Consider the following 27,328-nt stretch of genomic DNA (forward strand, 5'->3'; position numbering starts at 1 on the left):
CTCTTTGATCTATCTGTGTCAGTGTTTTAAATATTATTCATTTTTTGGCAGTTTTCCTTTGTTGGTAGGGTGGTGTGAAAAATCATTTAGTCAACCATGAGTAAACTCCAAAATCTTCCTGTTCTTTATAGCAAAATAAAAAATAAGCAAGATCTGCCTACATACGATTAAAGGTATTTCAATAAAGAATGTGTAGAAATTACATGTCGTTTTCCCCTGTTGCAAAAATATCACCCATCTTCTGGGAATGGACATAGGAAACCTTGTATGCCGTGTTTAGATATGCAATAGTCATCCCATCTACTTCCAATGAGTAGAAACATTATTTACACAGTAGTTAGAGATCTCTGGCCTCATGAATAGAATTTTCCTTGGGAACTCTTATATTATGTGCTATAAATGGAATGGGTATGGCTATGTGTTGTTTTAAATATAGTTAATAATGTTGGAGGAGAGAAAGAGAGAGAAACTAGTTTACTGATGATATTACTGTAAACCTAATCAGATTTATAAGTAGGCCTGTGGGATAAACTGTCATGGGGGTTAATTTCATGATAGTGGTGACTGGATGTGATGGGAGATAGAGAGGAGAGCTTGGTATTTTGGATTGCTGTCTAAGCCCTGTGGAGAGAAGAACTTCAGGCAAAAGCTGAAGGAGTGCTTTAATGATGGGTTTGCTGAAATGGGGGCACCAGCAATGCTGTTATGATTCTCAGTGACAAGTGAAACCCACAAAAGCCACAAGAGGATCTGGCACTGAGAACTCTATGGGGATCAAATGTCATTTTCATAACTTGGTATTGTGGCAATTAGACATCCAAAGAGAGCTCAACAGGCAACTGGAATTATGGTACAGGGTATGGGCTGGAATTTAGTACGGAAAATACAAATTTGGCAGTCCTCAGCCTAGAGGTAAGAGTGACACCTTCAAAAACAAAGACATTAATTGTTAAAAATAGTGATTCTAGGCTGGGAGCAGTGGCTCACGCCTGTAGTCCCAGCACTTTGGGAAGCTGTGGTGGGTGGATCACTTGAGGCTGGAAGTTCGAGACCAGCCGGGCCAGCATGGCAAAACCCTGTCTCTATTAAAAAATACAGAAATTAGCTGGGCATGGTGGTGCGTGCCTGTAGTCCCAGCTACTCGGGAGGCTGAGGCAGGAGAATGGCATGAACCCGGGAGGCGGAGCTTGCAGTGAGCCGAGATTGTGCCACTGCACTCCAGCCTGGAAGACAGCGAGACTCTGTCTCAAAAAAAAAGAAAGATATGTGGGCTCAGTCTCAAATACTGGAAAGCATTTATCAGAGACAATCAGGGATAAACTTGAAGTTGAAAGATTTGTGCAAATTTCTTTCTTACTCTCAGGTAACTTTTCAGTCAGTGGGGAGTTTACTTCCTGGGTCACTAGGAAGTCAGCTTCCCTCTAGTTCTCCTTCCTCTATCCCAGTCTGCCCACCCCACTACCAGGCTCTTGGCTTCATTCCACTGCAGTGACTTTTATGAGCATAACTGGACTTGTTTGTTCTGGATCTTCACATTCTTTGCAGTGGAGTCCTATCAGACATACAAACCTCCCATGATGTAAAGTTAATGTATTCTTTATTACACGAAATTGCCTCCTTTCTACCTGGTGTGAATGGAGCAAGATGAAGAAGAGACAGATAAAAGATGAACAAGAATCCTGTCTTGTCCTTCTGGTAAAGATGAGGGGCCGGGCACAGTGGCTCACGCCTGTAATCCTAGCACTTTGGGAGGCTGAGGCGGGTGGGTCACTTGAGGTCGGGAGTTCGAGACCAGTAATATTTGTGGTACCTGTAACTTGGTTATCAATAGAAATTTCAGATACTTTTGATAGTCTATTAATGTTATTATAGATCTTAAAATATCATTTACATTTATCACTACTTCAAAACAGAATATTTTGAGGTAACTTTTCTTATTTAATATGCCAATTAAAAAGCATACTTGGCTGGGCGCACTGGCTCACGACTGTAATCCCAGCACTTTGGGAGGCCAAGGTGGGCGGATCACCTGAGGTCGGGAGTTTGAGACCAGCCTGGCCAACATGGAGATACCCCGTCTCTAATAAAAATACAAAATTAGCTGGGCGTGGTGGCACATGCCTGTAATCCCAGCTACGTGGGAGGCTGAGGCAGGAGAATTGCTTGAATCCGGGAGGTGGATGTTGTGGTGAGCCGAGATCATGCCATTGCATTCCAGCCTGGGCAAGAAGAGTGAAACTCTATCTCAAAAAACAAAAACAAAAAACAAAAACAAAAACATACTTATGGCCAGCCATAGTGGCTCACATCTGTAATCCCAGCATTTTGGGAGGCTGAGGCAAGAGGATCACTTGAGCCCAGGAGTTCAAGATCAGCCTAGGCAACATAGGGAGACCCCATCCCTACAAAAATTAATAAATTATTATTAATTTATTTAATAAAAATAAATTAGCCAGACATGGTGATGCAAGCCTGTGGTCTCAGCTACACAGGAGGCTGAGGCCGGAGAATCTCTTGAACCTGGGTGGTCTTGGTTGCAGTGAGCCATGATCATACCACTGCACTCCAGCTTGGGTGACAGAACAATCAATCAAAAAAAAAAAGCATATTTATTACTATGTCACAAATTAAAAAATCATTTCTATAGCTTTATTTCTATATAATCTAGAGTTTTTTGGTGATCCTATGTACTTTATAAAACTTTATTTTGAGAAGGAGTCCATAGGCTTTAGCGTGAGACAGTGGTATGGTACAAACTGGGTTAAGAACACCTGAGATTTCCTCTCCATTCTCCCACTATGCCCAGTCACCTCAGGTAGGAAAACCCTCACTAACCATAGGCCCAGGGAATCCAAATTTCCCCTGGGCCTTGCCCATGTTTGGCAAAAACATATTTACTAGGTCCCTGACATCCTGGCTAAGTTCCCTGAAGTTCCAATGGGTAGCACTGTGCAGTTTCATGTAGCCCTTACTTTCAGTTGGGTTCATTTCCTTGATTTATCACTTAGCCACATATCTGTTACTAGAAAACACTCTTCATTAGGAGCCACTTAATTCCACAGTCCACAACTACTTGGTTTATCTAGGTTAGTTGCCATTTTTTCTTTCTTTCTTTTTTTTTTTTTTGAGACAGAGTCTTGCTCTGTTGCCAGGCTGGAGTGCAGTGGCGCGATCTTGGCTCACTGCAACCCCTGCCTCCCAGATTCAAGCAATTCTTCTGTCTCATCCTCCCAGGTAGCTGGGACTATAGGCGCATGCCACCACACCCAGCTAATTTTTGTATTTTTAGTAGAGATGGGGTTTCACCGTATTGGCCAGGCTGATCTCGAACTCCTGACCTCGTGATCTGCCTGCCTTGGCCTCCCAAAGTGCTGGGATTACAGGCATGAGCCACTGCGCCTGGCTAGTTGTCATTTTTTCTAAGAGCTCCTACTGTACAGCCCTGCCAGCAGGACACATCTATGAGTGGGTGGTTCAATAAGAACTATGTTCCCAACTGCCATGGCTTAATTGAACATATGATGCTTTTACTTCATCCCTATTTCGACTTTATGGCCAAAATTTCTTAATACCCAAACTCTCTGGTTGAAACAGACTACATTATTCTTAGCTCCTGGCCTGCTCTATCTTATTATCTTTTATCTCAATCCCCATATCTAACGAGTCACTTCCCTTTGCTAATTGTAGATTTGAATTATCTTCTCTTTTCGTCATTCTTGCCGCTACTGCCTTAGTTTAGATCTTCATCGTTTCTTGGCTGAATTATTAACTAACAAAGTAAGTGACTATGAAAATGGTATGGTGGAGTAAGCTGGGTTTTTCTGAAGGAAATATTTACCTACTTGAACTGGAGAAGGGAGAATTTTCTCCTTTAAAAAAAAAAAACTAAAGGGGTATTGGATATAAACTCAGGAACATGGGCTTAATGGAGATTCCACTCGTGTGAGTGGAGAGGCTTTTTCTTCACTGAGCCCTGGTAGGAGGCATGCATAGATTCAAAGTCAGATTTTCCCTTATTATTTCTTTTTTTTCTAAAAATATTTTAATGAAAAAGTTATCTTTCTGTAAACATTTCATTATACTACAAATGAAACATCTGAATCCATTACAGAACACTTCTGAATTCTTAAAAATCAGAAACCATATTGAAGTTTTAAAGTAATTTTGAATATTTAGATAGGCTAACAGTCCTTACATTACCCTTGCACACTGGCATGCTTATTCACTATTTTGTGACATCAATTATTGGAACTCCAAGAGATACTGTCATTATTTAGTTTTCAAATTGTGACTATTATATACTGGAACTCTTAAAACCAAGCCTATTTCAATTATTTAGTTACTTAACAAATATACTTTATTACCACATATTCTGCTTTAGGGCATGAGTATAAATTCAGCTTTTTAGAACTGTAATATTGGAAGCATAAACTACAAATTGGTTTAACAGAATCAGTTAAATCTGCCTCAACCAATTATATAACTTTTTTTTTTACTGCTGCTACAACTTATGAGAATACTGTATTTTTCAGAAACGACAATGGAAAGCAATGTTATTTCATAAAGAAATGAACTGGAAAGAACAATGCTGTTAAAATATAAAAATGTTTCATGGTTTAGGAAATTTGCTTCACTAAAACCATGTTGTGAGGGAAATTCATCAAAGGCTGTTACCTTACTCAACACATGTATAGAAATTGGGTTCTGATTTAGATACAGAACCAACCAGTTATTTTCTGAGAACACTGGCAAACTGACTGCTCTTCATGTAGGAAATTGATAATTTAGAAACTAGTTTGCATTTTCCATATTTGTCTCCAAAGGTTTTTTTTTTTTTTTTTTTTTTTTGTAAACTAACCACCTGAAGCGTTAAGCCCTTTTGGGGCAGCAAAAACAGCCGTTATTAACCATCAACAACCAGTTTGAACAGATAATTCAGTATTCTTTGGGAAAATGTCTTCTTACAAAGGAGCACTAATTAGGCCCCCAGCTGCTTCTGGTTAACAGATGAACCAAAACAAAAAAGGAACCAAAATGTAACCTATTGGTCCAATGAATTCCCTGAATTTACATGCAAGAGTAATTTATGAGGCCACTTGAAGACCAACTTTTATCCGTGACATCTGATAACTTTTCTTTTTTGAGATGGGGTCTGTCACCCAGGCTAGAATACAGTGGGGGCAGTCAGCTCACTGCAGCCTTGACCTCCTGGGATCAAGGGATCCTCCTACCTCAGCCTCCCAAGTAGCTGGGACTACAGATGTGTACCATCAAGCCTGGCTAATTTTTATAGTTTTTGTAGACAGGGTCTTGCTATGTTGCCCAGACTTGTCTCAAACTCCTGAACTCAGGATCCATCCGCCGTGGCCCCCTAAAGTGCTGGGATTACAGGCGTGAACCACAGTGCCTGGTCCTGATAACTTTTAACGTTCTTTTGAAGATGTTTTTCCTAATATGAGAATTAGCAGTTTACTGAGTCTGTTGTGTGTCATGCTTATTACAAAAACGGTTTTCACCAAAGCTGGAGCTACTTTCTCTTACCAAAAACTGAGTTTACCCTGAAGACACTAATAATGAATTGTATACACCGGGGGTCACAACTGACTCAAGAGGAATACTTACAGCTACTGCAGGGGAATTTTTAAAACCAAGGTTTAAAATGTGTTGGACATGGTACCAAGGTAGTTTTCAGCTGAAGATTTTTACCAGTGTGCCTACTAGAGAGGGACAAAGTTGTGAAGTATGTAATATAGACTTGTAGGGAAACAAATGGTGTCATCAGGTTTTATGTCAACTGCAACCTTACCCAGCCAGAAATCTTTGTATTTTAGATGGTAGGAAAGACGTTCCTCATTTAGACAAGTAGGGTTCTCATTCAACCTGCAAATCAAAAAGATTACTCTTACCTTGCTTTACAAAAAAGTACTCTTTAATTCGTGAAAAAAATTCAAATTCAAGCCTTGCCTAATGCTTATTGCCCTTCCTTACAGGTCTAAATGCTAGACCTAGCGACTGTGGCAACTATCTCTCATTGATGTTGCAGAAAGAGAAGAACTCCTTCCTGCTAGATTTTCTTTGATATTTCAGTTGTAATAAGCAGATTTAACTAGCTTTTGGAAAGTTGCTCAGTATCATCAATGAATGTCATGCCTTCACTTCTCTGGATTTGAAGCTCTTGCTGCTGCCTTGTCATTCTTTATTTATGCTGACTTGTCCATACACAAAAGCCTGCTGAAGTCCTGTCTTAGTGAGTTTCCTTTGATCCACACTGTACTTAAAAAGCACATCTTAGGTGCTTTTAAGCTGGTTAAATCGCTCTCCTCATGGCTTACTTTTCCACACTGTTCACAAGAGCTAAGCTAATACAACTTATAAACAGGCCACACACAGGTTTCACCTGCTTATATGTTGTAAACATCAACTTACTGTAAATGTTTTCACTATAATACTAGTTCCAGAACATAGATTCTCTTATTATTTCTAAGAGCAATTCTAGGGAAAGTTACATTCTGTGTTGGAGTTTCTTTTCCTCAAGTCTTCCATAGTCTTTTAAAAGTGTTACTCTACACTGTGGAATTGAGGGAAACATTATTTCCTCTTTAAGGCTAAAGTGGGGACATCAGCAGAGTCTCCAGTGAAATAATCCTCAGCAGAGCGGTGTCTCCAAAGGAGCAATCCAGAAGAGGCAGTACCACAGTGATGAGAGGAGGGGTAGGTAGAACATATGGAGGAAATTATTCCTGATCATGTCTGTGGCAACTCACTAGGAAACTCCCAGAAATTATACTGGGAGTGGCAGAAGCAAAAGAATATACTTTCAACTTCCAGCTAGTAGGCCAGTGGGGCTCACATCATAATAACCTGGGTAAGAATAATCTCTGACAATATGCACAGTCTGGTCAGGCTGGTAACATATGGGTTATCTTCAGTATATAATTTTGAATTACTTTGGATAGCTTAAGGATGGCCATGAATTTACTTGGTTTATAATCAGAGAAGTGTTTATTTATAAATTATCTATCTATCACTAACTGATACCTTGGTAAGAAAAAAAGTTAACTCAAATCCTCCTCTCCTTCACATTTTAGATAAATGCAGTAGAATATAAAAATAAATTATAACAAGTTACGGAGGACATCTGTTTAAAAATGGACCACAAGGATATCAGATTTGAATAATTTCTCATTTTCTCTTTGCGCAGAATTTTATACAATCAGTAAGACTATAGCCTTTCTAAAAATAAATTCATCAAAAGAGCATCATTTCCTTAAGGTCATTCCTTATGCTATTGTAAATGGCATTTTTAAAACTTAAAATATTGACATATAATTTATATGCCATAAAATTAGCCATTTAAAAAGGTACAGTTCAATGGTTTTAAATATATTCATAAAGTTGGGCAACCATCTCCACTATCTAATTCCAAGACATATTTGTTATCCCCCAAAGAAACCTCGTACCCATTTGCAGTCACTCTCTATTATCCCCTTCCCCGATCCCCTGGTAAGCACTAATCTACTTTCCATCTTTATAGATTTGTCTATTCTGTATTTATATGAATGAAATCATACAATCATACATATGTGGCCATTAGTGTGAGGCTTCTTTCACTAAGTATAATGTTTTCCGGTATCATTCATGTCATAGTAGTATGTATTAGTTCTTCATTCCTTTTTATGGTTGAATAAAAATTTATTGTATGGCTGCACCACATTTTGGATATCCATCAGCTGGTGGAATTTGAGTTTCTATTTTTTGACTATTATGAAATAACTCTGCTATGAACATTTCTGTACAATTTTTGTATAAACATATTTTTTCAATTATTTTGGACATATACCTAGGAGACGAATTGCTGGATCACTTGGTAATTCTATGTTTAATTTTTAAGCAGCTATCAAACTGTTTTCCATAGTGGCTGCACCGTTTTATATTCCTACCAGCTACGTATGGTTCTCATTTCTCTGCATCCTCACAAACACTTGTTGTTTTCCAAGTTTTTTTTCATTATATTCATCCTATGAGGTGTATGAGGTGCAAAGTGATGTCTTGTTTTGGTTTCTATTTGCATTTTCTTGCTGACTAATAATGTTGAGCATTGTTTTCATCTTTCATCTGCTTATTGACCATTTGTATATCTTCTTTGTAAAATTGTCTGTTTAAATTCCTATTTAAAAATTGGGCCATCATTTTTATTATTGAGTTGTAAGAGTTCTTTATTCTGGATACTAAATCTTCATCAGATACATGATTTGCAAATATTTTCTTCCATTCTGTGGGTTACGTTTTTCCTTTCTTTCTCCTCCTTTCCCTTCCCCCTCCCTTCCCTTCATTTTGAGACAGCATCTTGCTCTGTCACTCAGGCTGGAGTGCAGTGGCATGATTATGGCTCACTGCAACCTCAACCTTTCAGGCTCAAGTGATCCTCCTGCCTTAGCCTCTAGAGTAGCTGGGACCATAGGTGCATGCCACCACACGCAGCTAATTTTTAAATGTTTTTGTAGAGATGGGGGTCTCACTATGTTGCCCAGACTGATCTTCAACTCCTGGCTCAAGTGGTCTGCCTGCTTCTGCCTCCCAAAGTGCTGGGATTACAGGCATGAGCCACTATGCCTGGCCAGATCTTTTAAAATGTAGGCATTTACAGATATGAGTTTACCTGAGTCCTGTTCCACTGAATTCCACACTTTTGATATATTGTATTTTTGTCTTCAGTTAACTTAAAGAATTTCCTAATTTCCTTTCTGAGATTTCCTTTGACCCATTGATTATTTTGAACTGTGTTTTACACATGTGTTCCACATATTTGTGATCCCCAATTTCCTTCCACTATGGATTTCTAGTTTCATTGCATTGTCATCAGAGAACATACTTAGTATGCTTTTAATCCCTTAAATTAATGAGACTCGTTTTATGGCCTAACCTGTGACATTTCCTGGGGAATGTTTCATGTGCACTTGAGAAGAATGTATTATATATTTTTCTGTGATTAAGTGAAATGTTCTGTAGATATCTGTTAGGTCTGGTTGGTTTATAGCATTGTTCAAGACTTCTGTTTCCTTACTGATATTCTGTCTAGCTATTTATTATTGAAATAAAATTATTGAAAATATCAGTATTAAAATTTCCAACTATTATTGTTGAATTGCATATTTCTCCTTTCAGTTCTGTTAGTTTTTTTCTTCATGTATTTTGTGGCTTTGTTGTTAGATGCATAGGCATTTATAATTGTTATATATTTTTGTTGATTGACCTTTTTATCATTATGAAACATTATTTTTTGTCTTTGGTAACAATTTTTGTCTTAAATTCTTTTTCGTCTGATATTAGGATTGCTGCTCCAGTTCTCTTTTCATTATCATTTGCATAGTATATCTATTTTTATTCCTCTACTTTCAACCTATTTGTGTCTTTGACCCTGAAATTCGTCTATTGTATATAGTATATAGTTCAATTATGCTTATTTACCAATCTCTACCTCTTAATTGAAAACTTCAATCTGTTTACATTTAATGTAATAACTGATAAGATAGGATTCACATCTGCCATCTTGCTATTTGTTTTTTATAGATCATGTCTCTTTTGTTCCTCAATTTCTCCATTATTGCCTCCTTTTGTGTTAAATATATATATTTTTAGTATACCATTTTAATTCTTTAATCATTTCTTTTGCTATATATTTTAAAGTTATTTTCTTAATGGTTGCTCAGGGGATTACCATTAACATCTTAATATATATTAATCTAATTTGATTAATACCAACTTAATTTCAATAGTATACAAAAGCTTTGCTTCTATATAGGTCTGCTCCTCCCACCCCCTATACTATTATTGTTGCAAATTACATTTTCATACATTGTATGCCTGCCAGGTTAGATTTATAATTATTGCATTATGCAGTTGTCTTTTAAATTAGATAGAAAAAAAGGCAGTTATAAACAAAAAATACATTTATACTGTCTCATATTTACCTATGTAGTTACCTTTATTGGTGCTGTTCTTTTCTGAAAAAGTTAAATAAAGTTATTTACCTGTAACTATATAGGTAAATGTAAGATGCAATATAAATGTATTTTTTTGTTTATAACTGCCTTTTTTCTATCTAATTTCAATGTATTTTAGTATCTTTTAAATGTATGTTAGTATCTTTCATAGAGGTAGTCAGAGGGTAATGGTCTAAAGTTTTTACTGAGAATATCCTAATATCTTAATATCTCCTTAGTCTTTGAAGGGTAGTTTTGCTGGATATACAATTCTTTTTTTTTTTTTTTTTTTTTTGAGAAAGGGTCTCATTCTGTTGCCCAGGCTGGAATGCAGTGGTATGAGCATGGCTCACTGCAGCCTCAACCTGCCAGACTCAGGTGATCCTCCCACCTCGGCCTCTTGAATAGCTGGGATTATCATGCCCAGTTAATTTTTTGTATTTTATTTTTTTTTTTTGTAGAGACAGGGTTTTTCCATGTTGCCAAGGCTGGTGTTGAACTTCTGGACTCAAGTGATTCATCCACCTCGGCATCCCAAAGTGCTAGGGTTACAGGCATGAGCCACTGTGCCTGGCCATATATAAAATTATTGCTTTAAAGTTTCTTTCTCATTTTTTTTTCAGCTTTATTGAGGTGTAATTGACTAATAAAAATTGCATATATTTAAGGTGTACACATGATGTTTGATATATGTATACATTGTGAAATTATTACCACACTCAAGCTATTTAACATATCCATTACCTCACATAAATAATTTAAAAAAATTTCTTCCAGCACATTGGGTTTTTTTTGTTTGTTTGTATTGGTTTTATTTTTGTTTTTGAGATAGGGTCTCACTGTCACCCAGGCTGGAATGCAGTGGTGAGATCATAGCTCAGTGCAGCCTATCTCCCAGGCTCAAGTGATCCTCTTGCCTCAGCTTTCTAAGTAGCTGAGATTACAGGAACACATCACCACCAAAACTGGCTAACTGAAATTTTTTTTTTTTTGTAGAGATGAGGTCTCCCTATGTTGCCCAGGCTGGTCTCAAACTCTTGGGCTCAAGTGATCATCCTGCCTTGGCCTGCCAAAGTGCTGGAATTACAGGCATGAGCCACCATGCCTGGTTCTTTCAGTGCTTAGAATATGACATCTCACTGCCTTCTGGCCTCCAAGGTTTTGGATAAGAAATTAACAGTTAATGCTAGTGAGTATCCCCTGTATGTGATGAGTCACTTCCCTCTTGCATGTTGATAAAGACAAGCCTTTTGAGTAGGGTTTTCCAGAAAATAGTGAGACAGATCAAATAATAACTTCTGTTAAAAAATGTAACTTTGAATTAGCTCCAAGCCTATTTTTCTTCCTCTGTTGTCTTTTTAAGGCTGCTAAAGAGCTAGGAAGTTGGAAATGAGACTAATATAAATTAAAAGCTCACTGTTTTTGTCAAGATGTAGCTGCTTTTCTTAACTAAATGCTCCCTGGGTTGTTGCAAGCCTTTGGTTAATTTCTAGAGTTTTGAAAAAGTTTATTCTTACATTTTCTTCCAGTTTTGTTTTCCATTTTATAATAGAGGGGCAGACTTTCAGAGGTCCTTGCTCTGTCATTGTTTGCTGACATGGTAAGTAGTAAGTAGTCTTTTAAAAAATTTTAATTTTTGACTATTTTCAGTATATAAAAAAACCACAAAAACCTTAGGGATAAATTAAACAAAATGGGTGGAAAACCTGTAGATTGAAAACTGCTCAGATAAAGTTCTAAAAATTAATGGAGAAGTATACTGCCCTTTGGGAACAGCTTTTCTACTCCAAATACTTTACTCCATGGGAGAATACCAATCACTGTCAGACGACAGGGCGATTCCATCTGTAATCAATTGGCTAATGTATTTTACAGAATTTTTGTGTCTATATTCATGAAGGATTCTATTTATATTAGATAGAATTTTCTTTATTTGTAATGTTTTCATCTGTTTTTGGTATCAGTGCAATTCTGACCTCATAAAACCAGTTGGGAAGTTTTTCTTCCTATTTCCTGAAATAATTTTTATAAGAGTGGCATTATGTCTTTCACATGTGATAGACTTAACCGGTAAAGCCATCTAGGCTTGAAGGGAATGCATTTTTTATGATACATTCAATTTATTCCATAAATAATATTTTATATGAGCTATTCATATTTTCTGTGTTATCATGTGTTGATCTTGATTAATATGTATTTTTCAAAGACCTTGTCCAATTCATCTAAATTGTCACATTTTTTCCCTTGTGTTGTTCATAATATCCATTCATTATCTTTTTAATATCTGAGGTAACTCTTTGGATTTCTACTCTTTCATTCCCGATTTTGTCAATTTGCATTCTTTCTCTTTCTTTCTCATTTTAATGGATTTCATGTTTTTTAATGCAGCTTTGTTTTCACTCATTTTTCACTACTGTTTGTTTTCTGTTTTATTGATTTCTCTTTTTATTTATAGTATTTCTTTTATTCTACTTTTTTTGTGTATTGTTTTTATGTTTTCTTTGGTCTTTTTAATAGCTTCTTAAGTTGGAAACAATCATTAATTTTATATCTTTTTTTATTTTTTGAAGCTATAAGTTTTTCTCTAAGTCTGCTTTAACTGTATTTAACAAGTTTTGATATATTGTGTGTTTATTATAATTTAGTTCCTAATAATTTTGAAATCTTATTTACTGTGTAATTTCTTTTTTGACCCGTGGATTATTTAGAAGTGTGTTGCCTGATTTTCCAAATATTTGAGGATTTTCAGATTTCTTTTTGTTACTTATTTCTAATTCAATTTTCTTATACACAGGGAACATGCACTGTATGATGTGAATTCTTTAAATATATTGTAACTTATTTCATGTTCCAGAATATTGTCTATCTTGATGAATGTTTTATGTGTACTTTGCAAAAATGTGAATATCATTGAGCCCAGTGTTCTGTAGGTAAGGTTGGTTGATAGTGTTTTTCAAGTGTTCTATATTCTTAATGATTTTTTTGTCTGCTTTTTCTATCAATCATGAGAGAAGGGTGTTAAATGTACAACTATTATTTTAGATTCTTTTCTATTTCTTTTTTTCAGTGTATCCAGATTTTACTTCATGTATTTTGAGCTCTACTACTAAGAATCCACACATTTAAGATCATTATGTTTCATGATAAATTGCTGCACTTAGGAAATGTTTCTATTTCTGATAATATTCATTGTTCTAAAGCCTACTTTGGCATTATTATAGCCATGCCTGCCTTCTTATAGTTAGTGTTTGCATGATTTTCAAATTTCTTCAAATGGTTTTTATGCTTGTTTTTTTCTCTCTTCTAATCTGTTCATCTAGAGAATTATAAAAAGAATGTTCCTAATTTTGAACCATCCCTGTGTTCCTGGGTTAATGTCTACTTAAATATGACATATTATTCTTTTAATAGACTTGTGAATTCAAATTTTCTCATATATAATTTTAACTTAGTTTTTTTTGTAATTCATGGATTCTGTGACAATTTAAATAACTTAAGAATTACTTGTTACTTAAAGATTTTATAGAATTAACAAGAAAAGCTCCCTGGGCCTTTTTCTTTTATTTTTTACTTGGAAAAAACTGGGAATGCAGATCTTTCATCATCACTTTAATTTATTCTATTCAGTTTATTTACTTCTTCTTGAATCACTTTTGGTAATTTTTCTTATATAACAAATTAACTGTTTCATCTAGATCAGCTAATGCTGAGTTTAGAGTTGAATATAATAGCAGTCTTTAGAATACACGTACTCTTGAGGATATATGACAAGTTTCCTAAGTGTCTATAGGCTCTAATTGTTACATGAGAATGTAAGAATAGCATAGCTTTTATCTGAATCTTATCGTGGTATGTTACTTCAAGGTGTCAAAATCCCAGTGTATCAAACAAAAGAGAAATTTGAAATATTGGGCTTAGCGAATCCTCTTTTAATCAAGACATACCTTTCAAATTGCGTTCTTTGTCTCTTCACATACTCTCTCTTTCCTCCAGGAAAAATTTGTTTCTGTGCTTCTTGTGATTTTTCTCTTTCATGCAGCAGGTTTTTCTCAAATATCTGGTAATTTTTGCTGCTCATTCATGATTGAAAAGAAAGGAAAATGAAGGCTGACTTGGAACTCTGTGTGAGGGGCCAGCCATTGTGCTAGAGGACCCCAAATGCCAGGATTGAGAAAACATCACTGATATGATTTGGCTTTGTGTCCTCGCCCAAATCTCATCTCCAATTGTGCTCCCTACGTGTCAAGGGAGAGAGCTGGTGGGAGGTGACTGGATCATGGGGGCGGGTTCCCCCATGCTGTTCTTGTGATAGTGAGTGAGTTCCACGAGACCTGATGGTTTTATAAGGGGCTCTTCCCCCTTCGCTCTCTCTGTCTTTCCTGCTGCCTTGTGAAGAAGGTGGCTGCTTCCCCTTCCGTCATGTTTGTAAGTTTCTGAGGCTTCCTAGCCATGTGGAACTGTGAGTCAAATTGACCTCCTTTGTTTATACTATCACCAGTCTTGGGTGGTATTCTTTATAGCAGTATGAAAACATAATAATACAGTCACCATGGGTTACTGTTACTCACACTAACAGCCTTAACCTTCTCTGATAGGTCGTTCAATTTCTTTAGAATGATTTTGTTGACGAAATGGTGGCAGTGGTGGTGGCATGTAGATCTTTAATCAATTTCATGAATATCCCTGAGTTTAGTCTTATTCTCACTTCTACCTTCAATCATAGCTGCTGCCTCCAAGTCTTGATCATCTCCAGAATTCTGTTTGTTTTGCAGTAGTTTGTTTTGGTGACTTTGGAGCCAAAGGTGTTCCATTTATTCTTAATTTATACATAATTTCAGTAATTTTATTTATCTTGTAAATTCATAGAATACAAAAACAACATCTTGGTCAGGTGTGGTGGCTCATGCCTGTAATCCCAGCACATTGGGAGGCCTGAGGCGGGTGGATCACCTGAGGTCAGGAGTTTGAGACCAGCCTGGCAAACATGGTGAAACTCTGTCTCTACTAAAAATAAAAAAATTAGCTGGGTGCAGTGGGTACCTGTAATCTCAGCTACTTGGGAGGCTGAGGCAGGAGAATCACTTGAATTCCGGAGGTGGAGGTTGCAGTGAACCGAGATCGCGCCACTACATTCCAGCCTGGGTGATGGAGTGAGACTGTCTCAAAAAATAAAAATAAATAAAAATAAAAGCAATATATTGGAGATAGGTGAGTCATTACTGCAGGCAGACATACTGGGAAGAATGATGACAGGCAACTGGTGAACTGGCAGCAAAGAAGTAAAACAAAAGACCCCTTAAATTCAGGCACAAGAACTGAAGCTAACATGCAGAGGAGTTACAGTTCTATATTGCTCAGAAGCCTCTGGGAGTTTCACCACTGCACACCACTGTGTTTCCCCAACGGGCTGATCATCAGCATCACCTGGGGAGATAAACACACATTCCCAAGCCCCACTCCACACTTTGCATCAAAAGACTGTTCTAGTGGTGAGGTACAAAAACTTGTGCTTTTAAAAAACACTCTTCAGGAGATTCTGAAGATCAATGAGGTTGGGAACTATCATAATTGATATTAGTAATGAAAAATTTAAGTCATTAAAGAAAAGGTTTAATTATTTTCTGTTTAAGAAGGCAGGTAAACAAAGAATACATCATGTTAAGATTTCCACCTAAAATAGTTAATATTAATAATTTAAAATTTTGTTGCTTAGGGGAGATAAACTTAGCCGTCTAGAAAACATACTGAATTTGATTAACTGATTGCTTAAGGTTTCAGAAAACTGAGATTTTACCACTGTCATCTAGGCCTGCAACCTTAGAAGATGGCAGGCAGATAAGCTTCTTTGATCATGCACAGTCCTTACTTTTGTGGTCTTTTTTTCCACTGTGTTCAAGTCTGAGCTACAATATTGAATAGTCCTGTCAGTTTAGTAAAAATCATTGCTGAAAATCAAATGACTGTATGTCTGGAAGTATATCTTTGTGCTCTATTCTGTTCCACTGATGAATTTATAAATCCTTATACAAATACAATATGTCTTGATTACTATAGCTTTATAATAAGTCTTCAAGTCAGGTAGTGTGAGTCCTCCAGTTTTGTTTTATTTATTTGTTTTTGAAATTACTTTGTTTATTCCAGGTCTTTTGCATTTTTATACTCTCTACCCATTAAACAGTACCTCCCCATTCGTGCCTTCTGCTAGCCCTCGTGGTAACTACTATTCTACTTTCTGCTGTATAAATTTGATTATCTTAGTTACCTCATATAAGCTCTCTAATCTGTTCCATTGCTCTATTCTTTCACCAATACCATTTCCATATGAACTTTAGAATCAGTTTGTCAATAGCCACAAAATAACTTATTGGTAAACAGGGTGCTGTGGCTCATTCCTATCATCCCAACAATTTGGGAGTCTGAGGTGGGAGGGTCACTTGTGGCCACGAGTTTGAGACCAGCCCAGACAACATAGTGAGACTCCATTTCTACAGAACATAAAAAAAATTGCTTGGCATGGTGGCATGTGCCTATAGTCCCAACAACCTGGTAGGCTGAGGTAGGAGGATTGCTTGAGGCCAGGGGTTCGAGGCTGCAGTGAGTCATGGTCATACCACTGCACTCCATTCTAAGTGTCAGAGCAAGACCCTGACTCCAAACAAACAAACAAAATCTTGCCGGTATTTTGACTGAGATTGCATTGGATTTATACATCAAATTTGGAAGAATTTACAGCTTAGCAATATTGAGTCTTTCTATTTATGAACATAAGATATCTCTTTGGATATTGTACTTTTACCTAAATAGTTCTATGCTTTTTGGTATGACTTTTATTTTTTTAACTGAGATTTTTCATATTTTTATTAATTGTAAACATATTTCCTTTACGTCCTTGAGCATAATTTTATAATTACTTTAAAACCATTGTCTGCTATATCTAACACCTGGGTCATTCTGAGGTCACACTTATTTACTGTTTCTTAAGTTGTGTTTTTTCTGTTTCTTCATATGTTAAGTAATTTTGGATTGTATCCTGGACATTGTGAAAAATACATTGTTGATACTCTGGATTTTGTTATTTTAAAAATTGTGGTAAAATTTGCAAAACATAGAATTCACCATTTTAACTATTTTCAGGCACAATTCATTGGTGTTTAGTACATTTGCAACATTGTTTAACTATATCACTATCTAATTCTAGAACATTTTCATTACCTTAAAAGGAAACCTGTACCAGTTCACCACACTCTCCCCATTCTTTCTCTATCCCCATCCCCTGGCAGCCACTAATCTTCATTCCTTCTTCATAGACTTGCCCACTCTGGATATTTCATATAAATATAATAATGCAATATGTGGCTTTTTGTGTCTGTCTTCTTTCATTTAGCTTGATGTTTTCAAGGTTCATGCATGTTGCAACACATATGAGTACCTTATTCCTTTTTTATGGCTGAATAATATTCCATGACATGGAAATACCATGTTTTGTTTATCCATTCATCAGTTGATGGACATTTGATTTGTTTCTACACTTTGGCTACTGTAAATAGTGCTGCTAGAAACGTTCATGTAGAAGTTTTTGTTTGAATGTCTATTTTTAATTTTTTTGATACATACTTAGGTGTGCAACTGCTGAGTCACATGGTAAATTTATGTTTTACTTTCTGAGCAGCTGCAAAACAATTTTTCTAAGCAACTGCACAATTTTATTTCCCACCAAAGTTCAGCCTGAGAAAGCTCCTGAGCATGTGCAAAAAAGAAAAGAAAAGAAGAAAAGAAAAGTAAAGAAAAGAAAAAAGGAAAAAAGGCAAGCTCCTGAGTGGGTCTCTCAGGGAGCCACCGGACAGGTAAAAACATACAACCAAAGTTTTTGAGAACAAGGTCCATATTGATCTCTCTGGCCCTTGCAAGCTGCACCAGGAATGTGGGCCGCCATTTTCATGTCCACTGCCTGACTGGGGAAGTGGGAGATGCTAGATGGGTTAAAATGCTATGACACCCTTTTATCAAAGTTTAGCAACTTCTTTCTGATTAAGTTTTCCTATCATTGTTGTAAGTTTTTTATTAGATTCCAGAGTTCTGAAAAAGTTGATTCTAACATTTTTTTGTCAGCTTAATTGTTACTTTAATGGAAGGACTGAATTTTAGAGTTCCCTACTCTGCCATTTTTTGTAATATCAGTCCTGTTATTTATTTGGAAGATATTGATTTCTTTTGTTTTATCAAGTGGTTATTTTGACTCAGCTCAAATTAAAAAGTTGGCCTTCCTGTGGAGAATGATAGCTTTAATTTCAGTTTGTTATTTTATCTTATCTGGTCTGGCTGACATTTGTCCTGTACAAACATGGTATAAAAGTCAGCCAGAGATTTGGGCAGAGTTTATACACAAAATTTGGGACACTTTTTTATGGCTGTTTTCTTTCTGGGATGTCTTTTACTCTCCAAATCTTATGGTTACCTTGATGCTCAGAGTGGGAAAGTCCATGGAGAAAGTAGCTGGTTTCAGCACTTGGGCTAATAAGACTGTTTCTATTTAGTTTTTAGTTCTCCAAATGTCATGAACTTGGGCCTCGGTTTTTTGCCTTTTAAGAAAAACTTATTATTGGTTTATTGTGGTAAAATACATATAAAAGTTACCATCTTAACTATTTTAAGTGTTCGTTGGTATTAAATACATTCATAATGTTGTGCAACCATTACCATCTTCCATCTCCAGAACTCTTTTCATCTTAACAAACTGAAACTCTATATCCATTAGATAATAACTCCCTTCCCTCCAGCCCCTTGCAAGCACCATTCTACCATTAATGCTGCTATGAACATGGGTATACAAATATCTATTTGAGAACCTGCTTTCAATTTTTTGAACATATACCCAGAACTGAAATTGCTGCATCATATGGTAATTCCATTTTTAATTATTTTAAGGAATCACCATACTATTTCCCACAGCTGCAATACCATTTGGTTTTTAACAACATTGCATAAGGGTTCCAGTTTTTCTACATCCTTGCCAACACCTATTATTTTCTTTTTTTTTTTTTTGATAATAGCCATCTTAATGAATATGAGGTGATATCTCATTGTAGCTTTTATTTGCATTTATCCAATCATTAATGAGGTTGAATCTTCTTATGTGCTTATTGGCTTTTTGTATATCTCTTTGGAAAAATGTCTGTCAAGTCGTTTGCCCATTTTTGAGTTGGGTTGTTTGTTTGTTTTTGTTAAGTTTTAGTTTTCTATATATTCTGGATATCAACCTCTTATCAGACATATCATTTGCAAATATTTTCTCTCATTCTCTAGGATGCCTTTTTACTCTATTCATAGTGCCTTTTCATACACAAAATTTTAAAATTTTTCATGAATCTACTTTAGTTTTTTGTTTGCCTGAGCCTTTGCTTTCATATTCAAAAAATCACTGCCGAATCCAGTGTCATGAAGGTTTTGACCTATGTTTTCTTCCAAGAGTTTTATAGTTTGAAGTCTTTAATCCAATTTGAGTTAACTTTTGTATATGATGTTAGGCAAGGGTCCAACTTTATTGCATGTGGCCCTAACAGTTTTCCAAGCACCATTTGTTGAAGCAGTTTTTTGTCTTTTTTTGAGGAGTGGGGTACGGAGTCTCACTCTGTGGCCCTGGCTGGAGGGCAGTGGTATGACCTCAGCTTACTGCAACCTCTGCCTCTTGGGTTCAAGCAATTCTCCTGCCTCAGCCTCCCAAGTAGCTGGGATTGCAGGTGCGGGCCACCATGCTTGGCTAATTTTTTGTGTTTTTAGTAGAGATGGGGTTTCACCATGTTGGCCAGGCTGGTCTCAAACTCTTGACCTCAAATTATCTGCCTTGACCTTCCACAGTGCCGGGATTACAGGCTTGAGCCACAGCAACCAGCCATTGTCTTTAATGGAAAGAGGAGTCAGTAGGGTGAGGTTTCAGGCATCATCTTGTAGGGAAAGTTGTATTGAGTATTTGGCATCCGTATTTGTCTACTAGTGGTAACATAACAAAATACTTAAGCCTGGGTGGCTTAAGCAACATAAACTTATTTCTCACAGCTCTGGAGGCTGGAAGTAGCAGATCAAGGTGCTAGCAGGGTTGGTGTCTCCTGAGACCTCTCTCCTTGGGATGCAGATTGCTATCTTCTTGCTATGTCCTCACTTGGCCTTTCCTCTATGCGTGTACTCCCCTGTTGTCTCTTCTTCTTATAAGGACCCCCATCCAATTAGATTAGGGCCCCACCCTTATAATCTCATTTAACATTCATTACCTTTTTAAAGGTCCTGTCTCCAAATACAGTCATATTGGGGATTAGGACTTCAACATATGAATTTTGAGGTGACACAATTCAATCCATAAGAACATCTTCTTGGTCTCCTGATAGAATTGAAATCAAAGAATGCTGTGCTTGTTCTTACTAGGCAGGTATGCAAATTTTTTAAAATAAAGGAGAAAGGAAAACTCAAAATCAGCTTCTCAAAGAAAATACCTGTATTGTGTCACTAGCTACTCCTGCCTGGTTGAGTGACAATTGGATATAAGAACTTTCTTTGGATTTGCTTTCCTGTTAGTGAAAACAAGAACTTGTTATATAGAAGCAGTCAACTGAATATTTTCAACTGATTACTAGTATTTAAAAGCAAAGAAGTTATAATAGGAGTTAAAGTTTATGAATGCTTTTTTTCCTCTCGAAGTAGAACAAATGTAGATGCTGCTAGCAATGAAGAATCCAGAATTCTTAGAATTTATTTTACAGAGGGAAATTGAACTACTCAATAAATACCATATTTTCCTCTTAGATGGTATTTCTGTATGCATATACTGCCTCAACTGGAGAATGTTCTTTGAACACAAATATTTCAGACTGGTGTCAGAAGTGTCAGGCTGTAGCAGATGTACTTAGTTATGGTAAAGCTAGTTAAGTGCAATGTTTTCAGAACGGGAGGGTACTCTTGACTTACCAGTCCATGTCACTAGATTCCTAGCAACATGCTGCTTCATTGTCCATTTACCCTCATCCTCTTGAACAAGAAACTGGCTTCCACATGTTGCTAATCAAGAACTCATCCATAGTGCCAAATTCTAGGCCTGCTTTAAAGATTTGTGAGCCTCCTAAGGTGGTTTTATTGCTTCACTTTGTGCCAAGTCAAGGGGATTGTATTTCCCTTGCCAAAATATTGGGACTCACGGTCCTGATAATGGGATAGAAAAATCAAAATTGGCCAGGCATGGTGGCTTATGCCTGTAATCCCAGCACTTTGGGAGACTGAGGCAGGCAGATCACTTGAGCCCAGGAGTTTGAGACCAGCCTGGGCAACATGGCAAAATCCTAAAATAAAATTTGTATTTTTGTACTGAAAATACAAACATTAGTTGAGCATGGTGGTGCGCACCTGTAGTTCCAGCTACTTGGGAGGCTGGGGTGGGAGGATCGCTTGAGCTCAGGAAGTTGAGGCTGCAGTGAGCTGTGATCATGCCACTATACTTCAGCCTGGATGACAGAGTGAGATTCTGTCTCATCAAAATTATAAATAAAAAAGAGCATTCCAGCAAATTGAGGGTGCATGACATGGTATGTAGGAGCTAAAAAGACAGACCTAAAATGCCCAGCAGAGAAAGTGAGAGTATAAAGTATTGTCTTTTGGTCTGAACATTTTATGGGGAGCAACCCCTATTGAAATGGATTGATTCTGAATATTCTGTACATCTTTGGAACAACTTTAGAAATAAAACAGAAGGTTCTGGTTCAATTAAGACCCTGATATTTAATTAGAATACCCATGAGAAGTCCACAGCTTCAAGTGTGCTTTTTAAAACTCATAGCCAATATGAACTTCTTTCACCCTGCTTTCTAAAATCCTTTAAAGCAAACTATAGGAATCTTTCATTTGGTTGTGTTTCTAACTGAATTACTGTCTGCTATTTGAAAATCATAATTAGTTTTGAAATTTACATTTAAATATAAATTTTGCACTACTACACCGATTGGTCTGAATCTAGAATAAGAAGAGAATTATTCTTATAGTTTGGTCTTATTATTCACTCCAATGCTTCGTCTATTACATGAATCCCAAATGTATCTTTAAAACCCTGATTGGTGTACAGAGGATTCAACTACTTGTTATTTTTTCCTCAGCTCTTCTTATCTACAGCACCTCTCATTCATTAGGACACAGTTTTAATTTCCGTAGCCATTGTGGTTTTTCTGTGCTTTCTTAAAGGAAAACCGCTAAGGTTGATAGGTTCAAATTAGACTTTTCTTCCTAAATGCATCTATGCTTGCCAACATCTTCCTGCTTCCTTACATGCTTTTGATTTTCATGCTTGATGCGCTGCCAGTTGACTTAAGGACCAAGCAATTACAATAATATCAGTCCTTAGATCTGATTGTATAAATCCAGAACAGTATGCTACTTTTCTTTGTACTTAAAGAGTATAACAAGAAGAGTGCCCAAGAATCAATTTAAGGACAATAAATTGTTGAGTTAAAGCATCACTATCATTAAGAGGTATTTTCAAAATGCTTGGTATTTTTCAGTGGATGCAATAATTAGATCTAGGTTCTCAGCTCACTCCTTCCATGACTTATTGGGCAACTTTAGGTAAGTCACCCTAATGCCCCTGAACTTCCTTATTTGTAAAATGAGAGGTTGAACTGGATGTTTCTTCAGGTTCTTTTAATTCCTACATTTTCTGATTAATAAAATTATTCTGCAGAGTAGTTTTTCAAGTTAAATCCACTTGGATGAATGAAAATGGAAACACAGTGGTATTAAAACTAACTTAGGAGCGATGTCAGCAAGATGGTAGAACAGGAGTTTTTCAGCCCCCCGTCCCTTCACAGAAACACCAATTCTGACAAGCATCGTAGATGAGACTACCTTTGTGAGAGCCCAGATTTCCAGCAAAGAGTTCTTAGCACCCCATTGGAGGCGAAAAAAAAAAAGAAAAACTTCAGCCAAACTAAATTTAAAGGAGTTTAATTGAACAATGAGCAATATGTGAATTGGGCAGCCCCCAGAATCACAGCAGATTCACAAAGAATCCAGTGCAGCCACATGGTAGAAGTCGATTTATAGACAAACAAAGGGAAATGACACAGAAATTGAACGTGAGGTACAGAATGGTTGCATTGGTTACAGCTCGGCATTTGCCTTATTTGAACATTGTTTGAACACTCAGCAGTGTATGCATGGTTGAAGTATGACTGCTAGGGTTGGCCAAGACTTAGCTATTATTACAGATGTATCCTCCTAAGTTAGGTTTTCAGTCTTGTCTACCTATTAAGCTAGGTTGCAGTTAATCTGCAAGGACTCAGATATAGAAGTATGGAGTACTTCTCAGGCCATAATTAGTTTGCTTTAACAATTCCCCACTTTTGGTCATTTACTCAATTTTGAGAGATTGACCAAAACTTTAGTTATGGATGTCACTATCACCATTGCCAATGTACTTATTTGGTCATGAAACCCACTGGGAAGCAGTAGAACAATGAGTTTTGGAAAGGTAGGAACAAGGACTGAGTAGAGGACCTCCTTATGCCGGAAAGTCCTGTTTACTGAAGAAAAACAAAACCTGATCTGTTCTAGGATCTATGTGTTTTCTTAAAGTCTTAGTTTGATTATGTCACATTTAGCAAGAGTGACTCCATTTTAGTTTAGCTTGGCCGATTGGGGCCTAGTATGTGAGGTTAATCCAAAACAATGGCCTCCCATAATTTTGTTTAAAAAATTCCCCTCTTTTGGTCAGGTTCTTGCTTAGGTGAGAGTGTGACCAAAACTTAGGGCCTTAGCGCCACTCTTTGTTACCGTCATTTTGGGTTTCCCATCTCAGCATATCATTCATAGGTTATGGTATCCTTATGGTCACATATTTCTTTCAGCTTTTGTCATTCCAGTTGAAGAGACACCATTTGATGTTCTAGAGATGGCTGCATACAAACATTTAAAACCTTTGAGAGAATACAGGACACCAGGGAGACTATTATTATGACTATCAGGAGGATAATGCCAAGAGTTTAGAGCAAGCTCCTTACTCAGGGTCCGCATAAACCAAACCACCAAAAATCAAATAGAAAAAAGAATGAGCTAGATAAAGTGACTACTCACTTAACTAACCAATCTCTTCATTAATCCCCTACAACTGAATCTCTATAATCTTCATTTGATGTATTTTTCCATAGGCCACAAGTGTCAGCAGTGGCACAGATAGTTTTCTGTTTCGCCAATTCTATTATTTAGCATAACCTTTATAAGAGAATTTAAAGTCTGTTGTGTAACCACAGCCTTTACAGTAAAATCTGCTATAGAGCCTATCATGAGGGATACATTTCTAATTATTGCCTCTTTTATTCTGAACCATGAAAAAAGGACCTAACAAATGATGTCCTTCTAGAAGAGCGAAGGCCTCCTGGCAATGTTCTCTTTAACCCATGATGTGGGTTAAGAGGAGTTTTGACTTATTGTGAGGCAATGTATGTGCCGTTAAAGTTTCTCACCTACATTGGGTCTTCATCTTTTATCTATCAAAGTATAAAGTTATTCATGTATAAGGCTGGCTGCAAAATCCTTCACAAATTAAAGTATACCCTGTAAGTGCACATAGTAGACCCCCTTTTCATTTCTGTTGTTCATAGAGACATAAATAAGGAAAAAATATTCAAAGACAAGAGTCTCATGCTAGTAGAAGTCTTGATCTATGATCTTGGGAAAAGCTGTTAACATCAAGGATACCAGTTTTACCTTAAGGGTTCCAATGAGTGTACAGTTCCAAGAGTGTGGAGGGACCCTTTTCAGTTGTGAGATTATGAACCCAAGATTCAAGGTTCCAAAGTTTTGTTGCAGGGTGGATGGCAAGGACAGTCTTTCTCTGATATTCTCAGAAGATCCAGTCTTCAGGGTCTAGATTGTGAAGGGGTTGGTTGTTCTTAGTGAACCATAAAAGCTTTCTTTACCTGGTGAAAATATATTGTGGCATAATAATTAACTGTTATAACATAAAACATGCATTGAAAATGACAATTGAATGAAATCTCTTTATAAGTGTAAACGACCCATCAAATAGCCAAATGTACTTGAAGGTTTGATTGTCATCCTAGGAATATGGAACCAAATATTGATTTTAAACTATTTTCACAATTTATAAGTCACTACATCAATATATTTAACTTAGATCATTTTATCTTTTCCATGATGAGTCATGGAATGCGGAACCTTTAATAACAAAAGCTTTAAGGATTCATGAAGGACATGGTGGATGCCCTGGTTCTCCATGAGTCCATCCTTAACATTGGACTTATGTCCTCTTGAATACCAGTTGTTTCCCCAATTTAGGTGCATAGCACTGATAAGTAATGGGTTATCATAGGTAATTTGACTTAGACCATGGAGTTCAAATTGTATATCTAAACAATTTCAGTATCAGCTGGTTTAACATGAAAATCTGGCAAAGTATTTTCCTGGTATTTAATTAATTTTTTGTTCTACTTGGATTAGCAGTTTTATACGAGGAAATTTGGTAATTTCTGTGATGTAGAATAACTTCACATAATAACCATAATTATGATTGATAGCATATACTCAGACATGCTAGAATTTTAGAAATCACATCCAATTTTGGAACATATATTAATATTATTCACTAAAATATAACCTGAAAATTAAACATTATTTTTATTTTGACAGTGCTTCCCATGTAACTTAACATGTTAAATAATTCTGTTTATGTCTCTTTTGGATGTTTCAAGGGCCCTCTGTAGCATTCCAAAGTTAGAGGTCAGAAAAGACTGTTTTGAAGCTGAAATTTGATTTTGGGAAGCCTATTAAATATGTTAAAGGTTTAAAACACTTGATATTATGAACTAGAATCCCAGGCTACCATAAGTCATTCAATTAGCAAAAATGGTGACTAAAAAATTTTTAAAAAGGCAAAAACCTTTACTCATTGATAGAGGGAAGACTTAGCTTTCCAAGCAATCTATCTTTTGTTTTTCCCTTCCTTTTTTTTTTTGGTAGTGTATTTAAAAGTCAAACAAAAAATTTTTATTATCTTTTAATATTCCATGAAAATCTTGTTCAAGAGAGAAGCCAAATTTCACCTTTGCATTAGTGGACTATTAATGTCAACCCCGATTTTTAATAAAACCTCATAGACAAATCTATCCAACCTTAATCAGTTTGACCATAAGGTGAGGTTTTTATAAACCTTTTATAACCCCTTACAAATTTTTGTTATTAAAGAGCAGATTAGTGCTTTAAGAAAACCCTGTTCTGCTTTTATTTCTATGTTTAGTTTATGGAAAAACTGGATGATACCCCTTTAAATTTAGTCAATATTTTCATACATAGAAATTATTTTACAAGATTAATTTTTACAAACCTTCCACAACTTGTTCGAACCTTTAGATTTTTCCTATCTCACTTAAAGCAATCCTTTAACCCATTAAACTTAAGCAAAAGAATTTCACATTCCCATGACTTTTAATAATCTTTTACCAAAAACACATTTCACTCTCTTTACATGCCTTGCATGTAAAACTGTTTTTTCTGTAGTTTCAAATACATGTTACACTGTTAACCCTTAGTGACTTTTATTTTGGTGGAAAACTCTGGTTAGTTTAGGATTTTAATTATGTACTAGGTGTTGAGCCTAGGACCTAGACAGAAATACAGATAAGATCTGACTCTTTCCAGCATCTCACTCCACATGTCCCAGGCCTTACCTAAGTGTAAAGCAGTCAAGTTGTACAGTTAATAATCATAGTGGCATATTATAAAGCATTTAGGAGGCCTAATCACCTTTAATTGAACAACATTTCTTGCATAAATTCCCTTTCACAAATTATTTCACGACTTACATAGACCATCTTATGACATGCTTAGACTTTTTGAATTGTCCTAAACATTCCTCTTTTTAAACAACCAGTCATTTTTACTTTAGTTTTAGGACAAGAATTTACCATAAAATATCCTTTCTTATATAAAATCTCTTTTCTTTAGTACCTTCTTTGCATAGCTAGGGGGCATGGCTAATTTCACATGTTCCCAGGCCTAGGATCAAATGCTTCAGAATAAATTGAACAACATTTTAAAAGTCAAAGATGCAGTTTATGACCTTAAAGCATTTAGCAAACCTAATATCTGACCTGCATAATTTATACCAAATGTTTACATTTTGAAGACATTTTTATTATATCAATAATTTTTAAAACTGTCTTTATTTCCCAAAGATTACTTAAGTCATATGAGGTAAAAGGCATTAAACTTTTTACTTTTCTGACAAAATATTTGATTTAAGCTTGTATTATTTTTAAACCAATTAGTTAAAGCTCTTTCATGTGTAAACATCATGC

General features: G+C 36.2%; 1 long non-coding RNA gene across 1 annotated transcript in view; it reads left to right on the plus strand.

The window, feature by feature from the left end:
* Window positions 1-27,328, plus strand: part of LOC134761065 (uncharacterized) — a 67,291-nt gene that overhangs the window by 25,681 nt on the left and 14,282 nt on the right. Inside the window, exon 2 of the long non-coding RNA XR_010139321.1 lies at window positions 17,703-17,827. This is a non-coding gene — a long non-coding RNA (uncharacterized LOC134761065). The remainder of the gene's footprint in view (window positions 1-17,702; window positions 17,828-27,328) is intronic.

This window comes from Pongo abelii, chromosome 2 (assembly GCF_028885655.2).
Source record: "Pongo abelii isolate AG06213 chromosome 2, NHGRI_mPonAbe1-v2.0_pri, whole genome shotgun sequence".
NCBI lineage: Eukaryota > Metazoa > Chordata > Mammalia > Primates > Hominidae > Pongo > Pongo abelii.